Below are 18,516 nucleotides of genomic sequence, written 5' to 3'. Positions count from 1 at the left end.
AGAGGTTAAGTCCCAATGCTAGGAAATATCTGAGGCCAGATTTGAACTCAGGTCTTACAGATTCCAGGTCTAGCACTCTATTCACTGTATCACTTAGCTGCTATTCATCATATTCTTAGTCTTTTTTTTTCAAACCTGGACCACAGCTCCATTTGAAAGTTGAAAGGGTACCCCAGGCAGTTGCTAAGAGACACTAACTCATTTCTCTCCACACAGGGTTTCCAGTCTTGATCTCTCCCTGGCTTAGGGTAAATGATTTCCTTTTACTTCTCCACTTCAGAGAAAAGCAGATGCCTTCCATTCTGCCCAAGCTCTCCAATGGGTTTTTCTGAAGGTGTCACTAGAAACACTCAATCTTCTTTGTTGGACCATTCAGCTTCCCTGATGGCCTTCCCAGACAAGTATTCTAGAAACTTTGATAGTCTTTGAGGTGGCATGAAGATAGGGAGTATGCACAAAAGGGAGCAGGCACATTCAGTTAGTCCTCTGCTGACTTTCCTGACATCTCAGCAAAATCCTCATGCCCTTTACAAACTCAACAACAAGTCAACCACAAAAGCTGCTATCATGTTTAAAGTCATTAAAATATATTAGTACTCAATATGAGCTTCTAGAATTAATTCATTCAAGAAAAAGATTGAATGCCTACTCTGTGAAAGGCATTGTTCCAGGTTTTGGGAATATAACAACAACAACAACACACACACACACACACACACACACACTGTTCTTGCCCTCAAGGAGTTTACAGTTTAGTAGAGAGGTTGCTAGTACCATGGCAAGACAAGGTGGCAGAGCTGGTGACAGACAGTTGGATACCAACTACTAAGTGAATCGGCAGAACTAACCAGATGATTCACACATGTTTTGCTTCTATATCTAGTGCACATGGACAATATATAATTAGAATTTTAAGGATTAGGTAATGTGGTGACTCTCCCAGGTGAATAACAAGAGTGTTTTGTCTGTAGTTCTATTCTACTTTGGATAATGTGGAGTCAGATTCAGCCTTTTGGGTGTAGGAAAGGGTGCTTCCATACCCCTTCTGATGGAGGGGTGTTATTTCTTAAGGAATTATAAGAAGTTTGAGGTAGAGTTGGGTGCCATCATAGGGTATGGAATACCACAATACCTAAAAGAAGTCTCACAACTATGCTGACTCTAATTTCAACAGGGTCCATAAGGCCGCAACTTATTATTTTATTTTCCATTGATTGTCTTTTTATTGTATAGTGACTATTTTAGATCTTTTCTGAGAGACCCTTCCCCCTCCATAAAGACAAAAGAGAAGCTATTAGCCATGCACTTACCCTTATACTCTATTCTGTCTTTTTTAATAGAATTTTATTTTCCAAAATATATGTAAAAACAAAATTTTAACATCAATTTTTTAAAAACTTTGTGTTCCAACTTCTCTTCCCCCCTCCATTCCTACCCCCCACCCACAAGAGCTCAATCAATTAAAAATAAGTTATACATGAGTAGTCATGGAAAAATTCCCATATTAGCTAGTTGTGAGAGAAAATAGTCAAAAAACCCCAAACTTCAGATTAAGGAATTGTCAAAGAGGAAATGAAAAATTTTTTTTTTTTTTTATGTGTTTCCATCTGTTTTCAGATACTATCAGTTCTTTCTCTGCAGATGGGCTGCAATCTTCATAAGTCCCTCAGGATTACATTGGATCATTGCTTTGCTGAAAACAACCACATGCTTCCCAGCAGTTCATCCCCCACTATTGCTGTTATTTTGTATACAGTCCATTTCACTCCGCTTCAGCTCATGTAGGTCTCTCCAGGTTTTCCCGATAGCCTCCTCTTCATCACAACCTCTATATAGTACCTTAAGCTTGACAGAGAATCTTCTTCACAAAAGCCCAGCAAAGTAGGTACCATACATTTTGCCATTATGATCAATCATCATAACTATTTCCCTCCATCCCAATCCCTTCCCATGACATTTGCTCTATCTTCTTTTTACCCATTCCTCCTCAGAGGTGTCTTACTTCTGACTGTCCTCTCCCTTGCTCTGCACTCTCTTTTTTTCACCCTTCCTTCCTTCTCCTCTTCCCCTCCTATTTTCCTGCAGGGTTAAATAGATTTCTCCTCCCAATTGGATATGAAAGCTATTCCCTCCATGAGCCCACTCCAATGAGATCAGGGTCCCTGAGCTAATTCTGCGTTCTAAATTTTTCTTCCTCCCTCCCTCCTCACCCCTCCCTATGAGATCAAGCAATTCAATATGTCATACTGGTGCAGTAATGCAGAACATATTCATCTTCCTTGAAAGTGTTTTGCTTTTTACTGCTCTCTCCCCCAATCTGCCCTTTCCTCCTTCCCTTCTCCCTCCCCGCCCCCAGGGCCAAAATATATTACTATACCTACTTGAGTATGTATGTTAGTCCTTCTTTGAGCAAATTCTGATGATATTAAGGTTTACTCATTCCCCAGCTCCTTCCCCCTCTTCTATTCTTCTCCATAAGCTTTCTTCTTGTTTCCTTCATGTGAAATACCTCTCCCCAGACCATCTCTCCCCTTTTCTCTCCCCCAGTTTATTCCTCCTACACCTCAACCCTAATTTAATGATGTCATCATGGATTAGCTAGGTGGCACAGTGGACAAAGCACAAGCCCTGGACCCAGGAGGCCCCCCAAGCCCAAATCCAGCCCCAGACATAAGACACCTCTCCCCATCTGCCCTACAAAGAACAAAACAAATGCTTTACAGATATCATCCCTTCATATTTAGTTCAGCCCTATCTTCTGTGAATTTCTTGTGAAGAATTTTTGTTTTGTTTTGCTTTGTTTTGTTTTTTGGTGAGGCAACCGGGGCCAAGCGACTTGCCCAGGGTCACACAGCCATCAATTGTCAAATGTCCAAGGTCACACCTGAACCCAGGTTCTCCTGAATCCAAGGCCGGTGCTCCATCCACTGCACCACCCAGCTGCCCCTGAATTTCTTACAGAGATAGTTCTTATGATTTCAAAGTATTATCTTCCTATGTAGGAGTGTAAACAGTTTGATCTTTTAATATCCCTCATGAAGTCTTTTTCCTGTTTACCTTTTTATGCTTCTCCAGGATCTTGTATTTGAAAGTCAAATTTTCTATCCAGTTCAGGTCTTTTCATCACAAATGCTTGGAAAGCCTCTTTCTCATTGAAATCCCATTTTTGCCTCTGAAAAATTATACCAGTTTTGCTGGGTACGTGATTTTTGGCTGAAGTCCCAGTTCCTTTGTCCTCTGGAATATCATATTCCATGCCCTTTGGTCCTTTAATGTAGAAGCTGCTAGATCTTGCTTTATCCTTATTGGAGCTCCACAGTATTTGAATTCCTTTTTTTTAGCTGCTTGCAGTATTTTCTCCTTCACCTGGGAGTTCTGGAATTTGGCTATAATATTCCTGGAGGTTTTCCTTTTGGGATCTCTTTCAGGAGGTGATCGGTGGATTCTTTTTTTTTTTTTTTCCTCAGGGCAATGAGAGTTAAGTGACTTGCCCAGGGTCACACAGCTAGTGAGTGTCAAGTGTCTGAGGCTCGGTGGATTCTTTCAATTTCTATTTTAGCTTTTGCTTCTAGAATATCAGGGCAACTTTCCCTCACAATTTCTTGGAGGATGGTGTCTAAGCTTTTGTTTTGGTCATGGTTTTCAGGTAGTCCAGTGATTTTCAAATTATCTCTCCTAGATTTATTTTCCAGGTCAGCTGTTTTTCATATTGCCCTATATTTTTTCATTCAATTGGATTTGCTTTACTGTTTCTTGGTTTCTCATAAAGTCACTAGCTTCCATTTGTTCAATCCTAATTCTTAGGCAGTTATTTTCATCAGACAGTTTTTTAATCTCCTTTTCCATTTGGCTTTTCAAACTGTTGACTTTTTTCTCATGACCCTCCTGCATTGCTCTCATTTCCCTTTGCATTCTTTCTTCCTTTTCTCTACATCTTCTTTCTATTTCTCCTACTTTCTCTCCAAAGTCCCTTTTGAGAGCTTCCATGGCCTGAGACCAGTTCATATTTTTCTTGGAAGCTTTGGATGTTGGAGCTTTGACCCTGTTATTATCTTCTTCTTCTGAGGTTGTATTGTGGTCTACCTTACCCCCAAAGAAGTTTTTGATGGTCTTCTGCTTTCTCTGCCTGCTCATCCTGGCTTACTATTTCTTATCTTTTAATTCCTTCTTTAAGTGTGGCGCTGCTTCCAGGACACACTGTTCAAGCTACAGCGTGGCCTGGGGGATGGTTGGGCTTCTTCTCAGCCTGCCTGGCCTTGCTTTCATTTGATTTTAAACTCTCCACTGGGGGGGGGGGGCTGCTTTTTGGCTCCGCTCCTGTTCTCAGCTTCAGAGGGTCCCAGGTGTTTTGGGTTGAGGGTGGGGGGCAGGCTTTAATCTCACCTGGCCTGTTCTCAGGTCTGGAGATAACCTCAGGCCTATTTACTAAGAAACCAACCAGAAAAGCTTTCTGTGGTGGGGTTCTTAGCTTCTGATGAGACTGCTCCCCTGCTCCCCTCCCCCACCTGGGTCTCACACTGCTCAGGATTTCTTCCTGGTTGCCCGCTGGGGTGGGACAGTCAAATCCTTCCCCCCCCCCCCAATCCACTGGTACCCCTGCACTTACCCCCCCCCCCTGCCAAGGCCAGCCGTTCAGTCCAACCACATGCTTGGTTCCAGAAGACACCAGTGCTGCAGCCGATTCAGAGGCACTGGGGCAAATTCCTCTGGCGGGTGTCTATTCTGTCTTAAAACCCATTGTTATCCGTTATTCTCTCCTCCTTTACTCAAGCATCTAATGAAAAGGTAGGCTTCTCCTTGGCCAGATTAAGTCCTCTAATTACAGTTATCCATTCTACATCGAGGTGGGTTAGAGGCATAGTGCCCCCACCATCTGGAAAATCCCCATCAAATTTTTTGGCCCTCCTTTCCTACCAGAGAAGTCTGATTTTCTTCTTTTTCTTTTATGGGGTGTTTACAGTACCTTATTGTAAATTTTGCATTAAGTATTTGGTCATAATACCAGTACAGTACCTTATTGTAAAATTTGTGTTATTCTCTGTGTTATCCTCTGGCCTTTGGGTGCCATCTGCAGCTTCCATGAAACTCCCCCCAAATTCCCATTTAATTTCTTATGCCCACTAGTGATACAGCAGACCTTCCAATGGGGACAGTCTCAATGTGGAAGGGATAAGTATAAAGCCTTAATGCCATACTCTCTCACCTCTTTCAACAGATTATTCCTGCCATCATTTTGTACTGCCTCTTCACTCCCTCCCACTCTTCCACCCCAGATTTAATGTCTCCTTATCTACTAGTCCCAGCTTTGCTGTCTACAAACATGCCCAGGACTCATCTATCCTTTTAAAAGAATTGACAAAAGAAACAAAAACCTTCACTAGATGCTATTATTTCCTTGAATGATCCTCCTATATCTCTCCTCCATTTTATACAAAATTCCAGAGAAGTTTCCACTTCCACTCATCTCAATTCTTTTTTTTTGTTTGTTTTTGTTTTTGAGGGGCAATGGGGGTTAAGTGACTTGCCCAGGGTCACACAGCTAGTAAGTGTCAAGGGTCTGAGGCCGGATTTGAACTCAGGTACTCCTGAATCCAGGGCCGGTGCTTTATCCACTGCGCCACCTAGCCGCCCCACTCTCATCTCAATTCTTAACCACTTGAAATTCAACTACTCATCTTGGTTGTTGTCCTTAGTTCTTGAAGAGGACCAAAATGACATTAATATATTAGAGTCAAGTTACAGTGTGTCTGACTGTGGCTGATCAGACTGATACGAACTTGGAATGATCTACCACGAGTCAGGTACAAATAGTCCACCTTATAATTAAATTGAAGTAACTCTTTAAAGTTACCAATGTCAAATCCACTTACTTTTTATCAGTCCTCATCATTCTTGATCTTTCTGCTGTATACTTTTTCTTCTAGATTTTCATGACACTAATTTCTATTGGTTCTCCTACCTCTTTGGTAACTCCTCATTTTCCTTTGCTGGATTTCAATCATGTTGCATACCCTAACCACAGTTATTCTCATGGATCTGTCCTGAGACTTCTTTTCTTTTCTCTCTGTACTCTTTCAGTGATCTCATTAGCTCCCATGGATACAATAATCATCTCTATGCAGTTGACTCCCAGATTGATATATTCATCCCTAGTCTCTCTACTGATCTACAATTACTTGTCAGTCAGCAAGCATTACAAAGAGCAAAGCATTGTGCAAAATTCTGAAGATACAAAGAAAAGCAAAAAACACAGTTCCTGCCCTCAAGGAATATACATTCTTATGGAGGAGACAACATGTAAATTTTTTTATAACTTTTTTTGGGGGTGGGGCAATGAGGATTAAGTGATTTACCTAGGGTCACACAGCTAGTAAGTGTCAAGTGTCTGAGGCTGGATTTGAACTCAGGTCCTCCTGAATCCAGGGCCCATGCTTTATCCACTGTACCACCTAGCTGTCCCTGACAATATGTAAATTAATAAGAACATATGAGATGTATATGGAGTGGAAGAGAGGTGATCTGAAAGGGCAAGATTCACATGTGGGGAGAATAAAGGTTGCAATAATATAAAGAGATAGATAAAGCATTTATTAAGCATTTACTATCTACTAGGCACTGTGGGGATACAAATACAAGGAAAGAAGATAATTCCTACTCCTACTCCCATGGAGTTTAATAGGAAAAGATAAAACAAAAGGAAGTTGGAAAATTCAAGGTGGGGAAGGAAATAAAGAGACAAGGCTGCTGGTAAAAAGGTGATGTAGGCGGGAGAGTGAGTTGATAATGGGAGTAAAGAGAGCATGACTGGGATCCTTTACAAAATGGTGGTCCCAGCCAGAGATTCACCAATCAGAAAAGAAGGTCCCAGGGCAGAGCTAACTTGGATTGGCTAAGGCTACAGCTAAGGAAGCGGAGCAGTCCATGGAGTAATTTGAGCTGGGGATAAAGTGAGCATGGCTGGAGCTCCCCTCATGAAGTGTCTTGACCAGGAACTTAGCAATCAGAAGAGCAGGCCCTGCAGGGAATGATCTTAAGGTGATATAGAAGATAGAAAACAGGGTTAGGTGTCATAGGACATAAAGAAAGATGGAATAACCAAATGTCATGGTCAGATAAAGAAGTTTTTGAGCTATTGAATGAGAAAGTCAGTGATGGTTAAGTCAAGGGTATAACCATTGATGTATATAGCTGAGGTGCAGTGGAGTAGGTCATGGAATCTGAGTAATTGGGAGGCTGGGGTATTTGAAGGGATAGCAATATGACTTTTGAAGTTCCCTAGTATAAGGACAAATGATGGGGAAGAGAGGAAAACTATGAGCCAAGAACTGTACTCATTGAGGAAGGAAGGAGAATGTTGTGGAGTGGGACCAAAACATTGCCACCAGGATCTGGACTAGGTGATAAATTTGGATATCATGGACCTCAAAGGAAGAGAGGTCAACATACGGTCTCAAAGTAGTGATGGGGGTCAAGGAGTAATCCAAACTCCCTATCACAATCAGTAAGTTGGAAATATGAGAGAAAGTGTAGCCAGTACCAGGAAGGGTGGCAAGGGAAGTGGTATACTGAGGACAGAGCCATGTCTCAAAGAGAAGTTTGTTAATTTTGAAGTAGGACTTCCAGAAAACACCATGGAAGGGGTGCAAGATCCAAACTGGGACATGAAGAGGTGGAGGATAATGTTGATGTGGATAATGTGAGAGAGTGGTGAATTGATGATGGAGAGTGGGATTTGTATGATCACCAAAAGGGGTTCTTGATCATTGGAAAGGGGTGAGTATAAGTAGATGAGAGTATATAAATAATTCAGCAGTGAGGATAGGCCAAATGTCAGTGGTCTGTTGAGGGAGACATAAGATTAGGTAGCCAGAAGTCCTTCCTTGAAGTTCGGTCTACTGGTAGATGGAGATACTGTGTCCACTTAGAGAACTGTGTCACATCAGGCAGGAGCAAGAGGAAGCATGGGAGCCCAGTGAGGAGGCAGAGGTGCTGCCTTTCTGTTACTGGAGAAGGTTTTAGGGGGCAGGAGATGGAAGAGGTCTAATCCTGATGCAGGGCTCCACTGAACCAGGAAGTAGGCAGCAATTCTGTAAGTATGGCATAAGAGATATCCTGGGAATACGGCAGGCAGGTGTGCATTGCCAATTACTTATTGGGTTTTGGATTGAATGTCCTGTAGGCATCTCAAACTCAGCATGTTCAATATAGCTCATTATCTTCCCCCCCAAACCCATTCTGCTTCTGAACTTTCCTATTTCTGAGGTTTATAATCTCAAAATTATCCTTGACCCTTTGCTTTCTTTCACCCTTCACATTCAATCAATGGACAAATCTGATTGATTCTTTGTCTATAGCATCACACATCTTTCTCTCCACTCATATGGTCCAAACCCTGGTTTAGGCTCTCATCACCTGGCACCTGGACTATTTATTTGTTGTTGTCTTTTTTTTTTCAGGGCAATGAGGGTGAAGTGATTTGCTCAGGATCACACAGCTAGTAAATGTAAAGTGTCTGAGGCCGGATTTGAACTCAGGTCCTCCTGAATCCAGGGCTGGTGCTTTATCCACTGTGCCACCTAGCTGCCCCTGGACTATTGCAACAACCTTGTATTTGATCTTCCTGCCTTGTCTCTTATCTCTAGTTTACTCTCTACAGAGTGGACTAAGCTCTATTAGCTCTAATTTTGATAGTTTGATTGGTATAGCACTAAGTATGGTAAATGATTTTAAGTAATATTGTGGTTTTTTTTCTCTCTCTGGGTGATTCATGTATTTATTTAGGGTGAGAAATCCCTGTTTCAATTGAGTGTAGGATTTGAAGGGATAAGATATAAATTCAAATTCTGGTTCTGTCATTTATAACCTGTATAACTTTGGGCAAGTTATTTCTCTTCTCTGGGCCTCAGTTTCCTTAATTTTAAAATGAAGGGACTGGAATAGATGATCTTTAAGGTTCCTTCCAACTCTAAATCTATGAAAAAAGATTGAGACTTTCTTAAAATTTGGACCTTGAGGATACAAGTGTTACTTCCCTTGAGGGTATTATGCAATAGTAGAAGGGAAGCAGAGAGTCATGACCCCAGCTATAGTCCCTCCAGGGGTAGGTCATAATGATACCATCCTATCAAATGGAAGTCTTGAAGTCTTGCTCTGATGTACTGTAACATAGTTGTTTTATTGATATCCTGATTAAACACTGGTTATACACTGCTTCAGGCTGGGATCAATATATGAAAAACTCCTGGAAGAAGCCATTTAAGCTTCTATATCCCCTACATGGTAGGGGTACAAGCTCTACAAGTAGAGTTTGACTATATAATCCATATCTCACTTTTTCAGGGGAACACTACCATATGGTGGATCACTTATTGAGAAAATTCTAGTTAATTCTAGGTGGTCTAGGTGGTCTAGTAGATAAAGTGCTGGACCTAGAGTTGGAATAGACAGGAGTTCAAATTTAGCTTCAGATGTTTACTACCTGTATAATATTGGCAAGTCATTTAATCCTTATTTGCCTCAATTTCCTCATTTGTAAAATGGGGATGATAATAGCATTTGTCTTCTAGGGTTGTGGTATCAAATGAAATATTTGTAAAGTGCTTTGTGAACCTTAAAGCATTTATATTAATGCTAGCCATTATTGCTACTAATAATAATCCCAAACTATAGTATGCTCCAGGGATAGTGTAGAGATAGTGAAGGAGATCATACACCTGCATGGGTTCCCCATGTATATTGTATCAGAGAGGGAAATGCAATTTACATCCAAACTCTGGAAAGAACCTCAAAAAGGTTAGGGGTTCAGCACTCACTTACCACAATTCAATAATTTTAGGTAAATAATAATGATAACAATAATGGTTGTGACATTCAGATATTACTACCTTAGAGCTTGCACAGAATTTACATTCATCATAATAATATGCGTAATAATAACAACTAGCATTTATGTAATACTTTCAGGTTTTCAAAGCTTTGTATGTGTTATCTCATTTGATTCTCACAATAACCGTGTGAAGTTTTACAGATGAGGAAACCGAGGCATAGAGAGAAAGAGGTTGTATCCATGTCAATGTCTGGATCACACAACTAGAGTCTCATCTGATCCTCACACCAACCAAGTGAAGTAGGTACTACTACTATTATTATCTCTATGCTATAGATGAGGAAACAGGTTCAGAGCAGTTAAATTTCTTGCCAAGGGCCACTCAATTAGAAAGTGTTAGAGTCAGGATGTCAGCCCAAGTTTTCTTGACTTCTTGCTCTTTTCGCTACATCTCACCTATGCCACAGTGGATATATAACACATGCAAACCAAGATATTAAGCTGTCTGTAACTGTGCTATTACACCACACACTTACTGGGTCTGCTTTCTGTTGACAACAGAGTTTGCCCAGGGTCATGTTATAGAATTTGTCTTTGTTCACCTTTTTAGATTATCTGTACATTCTCACCACATCTGTTCCTGGTGGACATACCAGATACTCCAAAAAGGTCAGCCTTGAGGAATTGGGAATAACTCCTGTAGAAAGGAATCCAAGTTGTTAAGCAAACTTAAAGGAGTAAGCAAGCTTTTAGGAATAGGTAAGGCAACATGGGTATTAATAAAGAGGGATTGATAAAGAACAAAGGTGCTCTCTTATTGTAACCTGGAGACCAAATCTGACTATATGACACATAGATGCAAGTACACAGTTCTTCCTAAGATTTAGGTGACAGATTCATGCCTTTTCACCATCTTTAGATAACGACCCTATAATATATAAGCTGCAACTACAACAAACCTGGAAGTTCCATTTGCTTTTTTGAGTTCTGTAACTCAAAACATCCTGTTTCCCCAAGTGTCCATGGAAACAACAGAAATGACTCACTTTAATATAGGGGGAATGGAAGAATGAGGAGTGGCAGACAGAAGTGGGATAATGCTATTACAGATCCAATGGGAAGAGGACAACCCAGAGGAATGTATGGTCAATGATAGCCATGTTTCTTCCCTGATTAGATTTTGCCAATGAAGTCCAAACTTTTCTGAGGATTCAGAGAAGGGAAATATTGCTAAAACCAGGGCTAGGTGAGGCAGCATACTGGGCAGGTCAAAGCTGAGCAGCATTTGCCATATTCTGGGCACAGTGGTAAAGGAAACAGTGATTGCTGCTATTGGAAAATTAGGCAGATTCAAATGTATTGCTCTCCAGTAGACTTTTTTTGTGTGAGGCAACTGGGATTAAGTGACTTGCCCAGGGTCACACAGCTAGTAAGTGTCAAATGTCTGAGGCCGGATTTGAACTCAGATCCTCCTGACTCCAGGGCTGGTGCTCTATCCACTGTGCCACCTAGCTGCCCCTTCCAGTAGACTTTCAAAACATCCTAGGTTGGCTCCAGGGATGATGAGGCTGTAGTGTTCAAGTTCCTTGGGAAGTTTTCCTAATATGTACATGTCCTTGTGTTTTTCCCAAAATGCTGAGCTATGGAAAGACAGCTGGGGAACCTGTACATTATACCTATAGTTTTCTTCTCTCATGAGTCTTTTGTGTATTTTGACTATGCTCAGTACCTTCCCTGGAGGTAACTTTTTTCTTTTTCTTTTTTTTTTTTTTAGTAGAGGTGAGTCTATGATGCTAATGCTATTCTGAGACAGTGAAGCCTGAATCTCTGGTAGAGTCTGAGACATTGCCAAATCTAAACTGTATCATAATTACATGTGTATCTCTTATCACCTCTATTAAGTTACAAGCTTCTGGAGGACAGAGATCATGTGTTATTATATCTTTATATCTTAGCATAGTGCATAATAGTCACTGAATGTTTGTGAATGTATGGAAGGAAGGAGGAAAAGGAGGAAGGAAGTGGAATGGTTCTTCAGATGAGGAAATAGCTTGAAGAAAGGAAGGAGGACAGCATGTAAAGAGGGCAGGGGGACCAGCTGATTTAGAATGGTATAGCAGAAAATCATAGTAGCAGGTTAATCAAGGAACTGGAGAAATGGCAAAATCAGTGTTTTAGGAAGCTCAATCTGGCAGTGGGATCTTGGATGGATTGGAATAAAGAGAGAGAAGCAGCAGAGAGACCAGGGAGGAGGTTGTTCCAATAATCCAGCAATAAGTTAGCCAGGGTTTAGACTTGGGTAGTGTCAGTAGGAATGGAAAAGAAGGAATAGAATTGAGAATCATTTCAAAGAAAGAATTAACAAGATATGTTGACTTCTTTGATTTGAATATAGTAAGCTCCTTTATGGCCAGCACTTATTTCCAATCTTTATTATTTGTCCCCGAGTGTCTATTACCAGTTTAATTTTTCTTAAACAATAAGAACTTGCATTTATATAATGCTTTGCTTGGCAAAGCACTTTATATATTATTTCATAAAATTCTTATGCTACCATTGGGAGTCAGTCATTATCCCCAATTTTCTTTTTTTTTGGTTTTGTTTTGCAGGGCAATGAGGGTTAAGTGACTTGCCCAGAGTCACACAGCTAGTAAGTGTCAAGTTTATGAGGCCGGATTTGAACTCAGGTCCTCCTGAATCCAGGGCTGGTGCTTTATCTACCATGCTACCTAGCTGCTTCTGTATCCCCAATTTTCAATTGAGGAAACTGGGGCTCAGAAAAGTTAAGTTACTTACTCAGGATCACACAGCTAGTATTTACTAGATATTTATCTGATGGAGCATTTGAATTCAATTTGTGCTTTTGATCAGTTCAATGCTCTAGAGATTCACAGTACAGTGTACAAGGCAGAAAGTTGTTCATTCTGTGATTTCCTTAGCCTTAACTTAATTTCTCAGTTTCTAGTGCCAACCTGCACAACATAAGCATAGGACATATTTTTTCTTGTCATTTTTGGAAAACAATATGCTATTATTGGAAAAACAAGATCACTTTTTCTTTTTCAAGTACAATTATACAATCGTTTAATACAGTTTAGGGTAGAAATGGAAAAACTATCACTACTGCTTTAGAAGTACAGAGAAAGATGATTAGGGCCCCTTTCCCTTTTACTGAGCCCCAGAGAAAGGGAAGTGATTTGTAAAGGGTTGAAGAGCCAGGATTTGAATTCAGGTCTTTTGATTCCAGGTCCGACACTCTTTCCCCTTCATTCCCCTTTCTCCTCAGGGTGATAAAGTATAGGCAAGGCAAGTAACTGTCCCAATTACAAGCCAGATTAATCTCCCTGACAGTTCAGGGTACACTGGTAAATGTTTGACAACTGGCTCTCTAAAAAGAATGGCAATCCTTTAAGTTTAACCTGCATCAATAGTTTCTCCATCACTTTCTTAAATCTATACATTCAACAAACCATAAATGAAACCCTCATTTCTAGCCAATTTCTGAGGTGAAAATGCTCCCATTGAAAATTTAACAATTGGCCTTTGTCATCTGATAGGAACTGACTCAAGCACCCCTCTGCACTCCTATTTCTCTGGCTCCTTGATTGTCCTTCTCTAGTTATATGGGAGGGGGGAGTTGATGTGTAGAAAAGAGGGTTTGAATTTATAAGAAGGGAGCTCTAAATCACTTTTAAATTTCAGTTGGACAACACAAATCTTGTAAGAGAAGTACCTGCTAAGGTGAGAAGATGAGTTAAAAAAAAGAATGGGTGGTATCTCTTACCAGACTGTAAAGTTCTATCTCTACCTTCCCTGCCTCCATGCCTTTCACACAGTGACTTCTCAATATATTGTTAAATCATTTCAAAATAAGTTATACATGAGTAGTCATGGAAAACATTCCCACATTAGCTAGGTTGTGAGAGAAACCAGTCAAAAAACCCCCAAAACTTCAGATTGAGGAATTGTCAAAGAGGAAAAAATTTTTTTTTTTAAAAATGTGTTTCCAGGGGCAGCTAGGTGGCACAGTAGACAGAGCACCGGCCCTGGAACAAATTGAACCCCCGACACCATTGTAAAGTAAGACTTGTAGACTGTACCATTCCTCCTCAACCCACCCAAAAAACTTAAGAGTCTGAAAATCTTGTTTCAAATGATGTTTCACATGCTACACATGATGCTAAGAGCTGCAAGATAAATGACTGAGATCTAGATAAGATCTGAGTCAATTGTGCCTCAGGTCTTGATAGTATAAACATCATGTTTTTACTACCACTAACATTGAGTTATTTCCCCCTTTTTGTGTGTTGTTGGACGATGAGATTCTTCCACCTTTCCTTGAATGTAAGCCTCTAATAAGCAAACACAAGAGAGCCTCTCCCTTTATGCATGGTCATGCCAAAGACATAAGTCACTCCTGAAGCATTTGATATTCAAGAAATTGGACAGGCTGAAAGTGCTGATCCTGAAACATTCAGGGGCAAAGGGCCCATAGACAAAAGTCTACTTTGGTACCTGGAATTTAACCTCATGCCATTACTTCCAAGTATGCCATTTACAATTTCATGTTATCTCCTGAAACTCAACCTTTGGAACTTTAGGTTTCCCTGTTAGTCCCTAAGCTAGACTGGTTGAAACTAGTAGTATTTAATTAATTAATTATTTAATTTTTTTTTGGTGAGGCAATTGGGGTTAAGTGACTTGCCCAGGGTCACACAGCTAGTAAGTGTTAAGTGCCTGAAGCCGGATTTGAACTCAGGTCCTCAAAACTAGTAGTATTTAAATGAGTAATCCTTAATGGGGGAAAAATGATTTTTTTTCCTCATAAAATAAAAACAAATAGAAAGTAGGTGAAGGGCCAATTCTTTCAAAATCTTGGCCCAAAGTACTTTTCCAACCTTATTTTGTATTAATTCCCCTTATGTACTCTGCTTCAGCCAAAGTGGAGCTTGTTCCCTAAATCCAATGCTACTTTCCAATTCTACCGGTACATCCCCCATACATGTGTAATTTGGGTGATAGTCTGATCAGTTGGATGAGTACTCCACCCCTACTCAATTGATCTGATAAAAATACAGAGTTTGTCGAGGCAGCATAGTTCAGTTAAAGAACACTGGATTTAGCCCTGGGTTCAAATCCTGTACTCTGCTACTTCCCTGTGTAGGTTTAGGCAATCTCTTTCCCCTGTCTGGTTCACCTTTTCTCACCTATAAAATGAGAGGGTTGGACTAGATGACCTCTAAGGCCCCTTTTAGCTCTAAGTCTGTTTTCCTTTATCTGAAAGGAACCTTCTGTTAATGGGGACATGGCAAATGCCCATGATGCTCTAGTGCTGCTCCCCAGGTGGAAGAGGTGTTTCTTTGAAAACAGTGATGAGTATAATGGAAATACCTTGGAGAGACCATGGAGGAAACATGCTCACATACTCAGGAAGCCAGCACTTCTATAACTGGTTCTGGTCTCCTGGTCATGGGGTGAAGAGAAGCCTTTTCAATTGACCACAGTTGTGAAAATGGCATTGGTGTGCCTTTTAAAAGGTCTCGAGGGGCGACTAGGTGGCACAGTGGATAAAGCACCGGCCCTGGATTCAGGAGGACCCGAGTTCAAATCTGGACTCAAGACACTTGACACTTACTAACTGTGTGACCCTGGGCAAGTCACTTAACCCTCATTCCCCGCCCCCCCCCCCAAAAAGCCTCGGCCTCTGGCATTCTTTTTTCTCATCTGCTCTCTCTTTGCTTCACTGAGTGCAACTGGTAATAGTTGATGCCGTGGACAGGTGGCCCCACGAAATAGGCATTAGTCTTTTACTTCTCTCTGTTCCTTTTTTGGGGGAGGAGGTTTGTTGTTTATTTGTTTTCTGAAATTGTATTTTGAAAGGTCAGGAGGCTCTGGACATCCTAGCCTTCTGGGTCTGGAACTTCTTGGTTTGGTTACTTCTTGATCCTTGGACTTGGCTGATTTTAGAACTGGGATCCTGGGATGCTGGAACACTCAGAGGTTTGCTCTCCTGATCTTTCAAAACTCATAAAGTTGGACTGAGGTAGCCAGTCAAACAGAATTTACTGAGTGCCCACTATGTGCCAGGCATTGTTCTAAGTGCTAAGGAGACACAAAAAGGCAAAAATCAACCAACCAACCAAACAAACATATTCCAGTTCTTGCTCTCAAGGAGCTGACAATCTAATGGGGGAGACAACATGCAAGCTACAACGTACAAGCAATATATACAGTGTGTGTATACTGTATATACAGTATGTATATATTATACTGTATATACATATACACATATACATACATACATACATAGGATAAATGAAAGATTCTCTGCTGTTGGAAGGCACTAGCATTAAGGGAGATCAGGAAAGGCTTTTTGTAGGAGGTGGAATTTTAGCTGAAATTTGGAGGAAGCCAAGACATAGAGATGAAGAGGGACAAAATTCCAGACATGGGGGATAGCCAGTCAGGAAATAGAATATCTTGTCCAAAGAACAGCAGGGAGGTTAGGTGATCACAGGGTATATTGGTGGGAGGAGGGGGAAGAAGAGGGAGTAAGGCAGAAGAAGGAAGGAAAGGTAAGAGGGTACCATTTTATGAAGGTCTTTTAAAGCCAACTAGAAGATTTTGTACTTATCCTGGGGTCAGTAGGGAGCCACAGGAGTATATTGACTAGGGAGGTCAGACCTACACTCTGGGAAGATCAATTTGACATTGGAGTGGAAAAGGGATTGTAGTGGCAGAGACATGAAGATGGGAGACCAAACAGAATGCTATTGCAGCAGTATAGGAGTAAGGTGATAAGGGCCTTGGAGAGGAGATAGCTTATGGGAAAGATATTGTAAAAGTAGAATTAGGGGCAGCTAGGTGCCACAGTGGGTAAAGCACTGGCCCTAGATTCAGGAGAACCTGAGTTCAAATCCAGCCTCAGACACTTGACACTTACTAGCTGTGTGACCCTGGGCAAGTCACTTAACCCCCATTGCCCCGCAAAAAAAAAAAAAAGTAGGATTAACATGACTTAACAACAGATTGCCTGGGGAGGGGGTAAAATGTAAGAGAGAAAGGAGTCAAGGATAACAGCCAAGTTGTGAGCCTGGTTAACTGAGAGAATGGCAGTACCCTCTGCAGTAATAGGGAAGTTAGGAACAGGGAAGAGTTTTGGGGGCAAAGACAATGATTTCAGTTTTGGACATGTTTATTTTAAACTATATATAGGACATCCAAATTGAGGTGTCTAAATAAGAAGCTGGAGATATGAGCCTGGGGGTCAGTAAAGAGGTTAGAACTGGAAGAGTAGATCTGGGAATCACAAACATGATGATGATAATTGAATCCGCTTGAGGTGATGAACTCACAAAGTGAAATGTTTTACAGGGGAAAAAAGGAAAGGCACTAAGATGGAGACTTGTGGGACACCCACAGTTAATTAGCATGACCTGGATGAACATTAAACAAAGGAGACTCAGAAGGAGAGGTCATACAGGTTGGAAGAGAACCAGGAGAGAGGAGCATCATGAAAAGCTAGAGAGAAGAGGATAATCAAGAAGAAAGTAATCAACAGTGTCAAAGACAGTAGAGAGGTTGAGAAAAATGAGGAGTGAAAAAAAGGCCATTAGACTTGGTGATTAAGAGATTATTTGGATCCTCCAGATAATCCCCTTCATTTAAACAGTGAGGCCAATGATTCAGGCCTGTTTTTTCATGGATTCATATCCCTCAGAAGAGAGAAGATTCAAGACTTCTCCCCTTATATAATTTTCTCTCACTGGATCAGACTTACTTATGAGGAGGTAGGAGAAGTGAGTCTTCATCCAGCCAGACATACTTTATTGATGAAATATACATAGTGTGTATTTTGTAAGCCATTGCAATGTGTTTTATTTGTGCTATTGCTATGAAACTTCTTTGTTACTGTGAATGTGGTTTTGATATGTACGTAGAAATGCAATGCTTAGAATATGCTGCTGATAGACACTTCCTTGACATATGCTAATGCTACAAGAACATGCAGCCTAGACATTTAGCTACTGTATGTAACTGTGCATGATATGATTCCATATCGGGAAGGTCATAATTAAGGTACACTTTGTATTGAACCTGGGTTGATCATGTGAATCATATGAAATGTTAAACCTGGCAGAACAGACATCCTACAAGGATCTTATTTTGCTCTGATGTCAAACTTAAATTAGCAGTAGATTGACTTGATTCAGGCCTAGCCCAGGCCACACACATGTCAGATTTTCTTAGTAGGACTCTATCACCTCATTTCGAGCTTTTGAAACTGTCCCAAACTTGAATTTCATACTGTCGCCTTTTTCTTTTCAATCCGAGTCCACAGCCAAGAGATTGTCCTCTTTCAAATGCATTTGGCCAAAGGACATGCTGGTCATCAGTCTCCGTGTCTTTTCTGTCTTTGGAGACTTTAAGGCACAAGTTATGAGGTAAGTATGGCTCTTGTCCAAACATCAGCAGATAGGGAGAGTAACGCCATAATTCTTGGTAGCATCCTCATGCCCCAGAGATGCCCCATGTTGAGTCTACTGAGTCTTCTCCTCAGACATCAGGGTTCCTAGTAAGTTCAGTAATGTGCAATTAAAACACTGGCTGAGGATCTCTCTGATGGCGGTGAGGCATATCTCTATTTAGACCTTGATTCTGACATCCTGAGTAGCTTCCTCCCAAAATCT

Source organism: Dromiciops gliroides, chromosome 3, assembly GCF_019393635.1.
Source record: "Dromiciops gliroides isolate mDroGli1 chromosome 3, mDroGli1.pri, whole genome shotgun sequence".
Classification (NCBI taxonomy): Eukaryota; Metazoa; Chordata; class Mammalia; order Microbiotheria; family Microbiotheriidae; genus Dromiciops; species Dromiciops gliroides.
Note: the sequence above shows the minus strand (reverse complement) of the source record.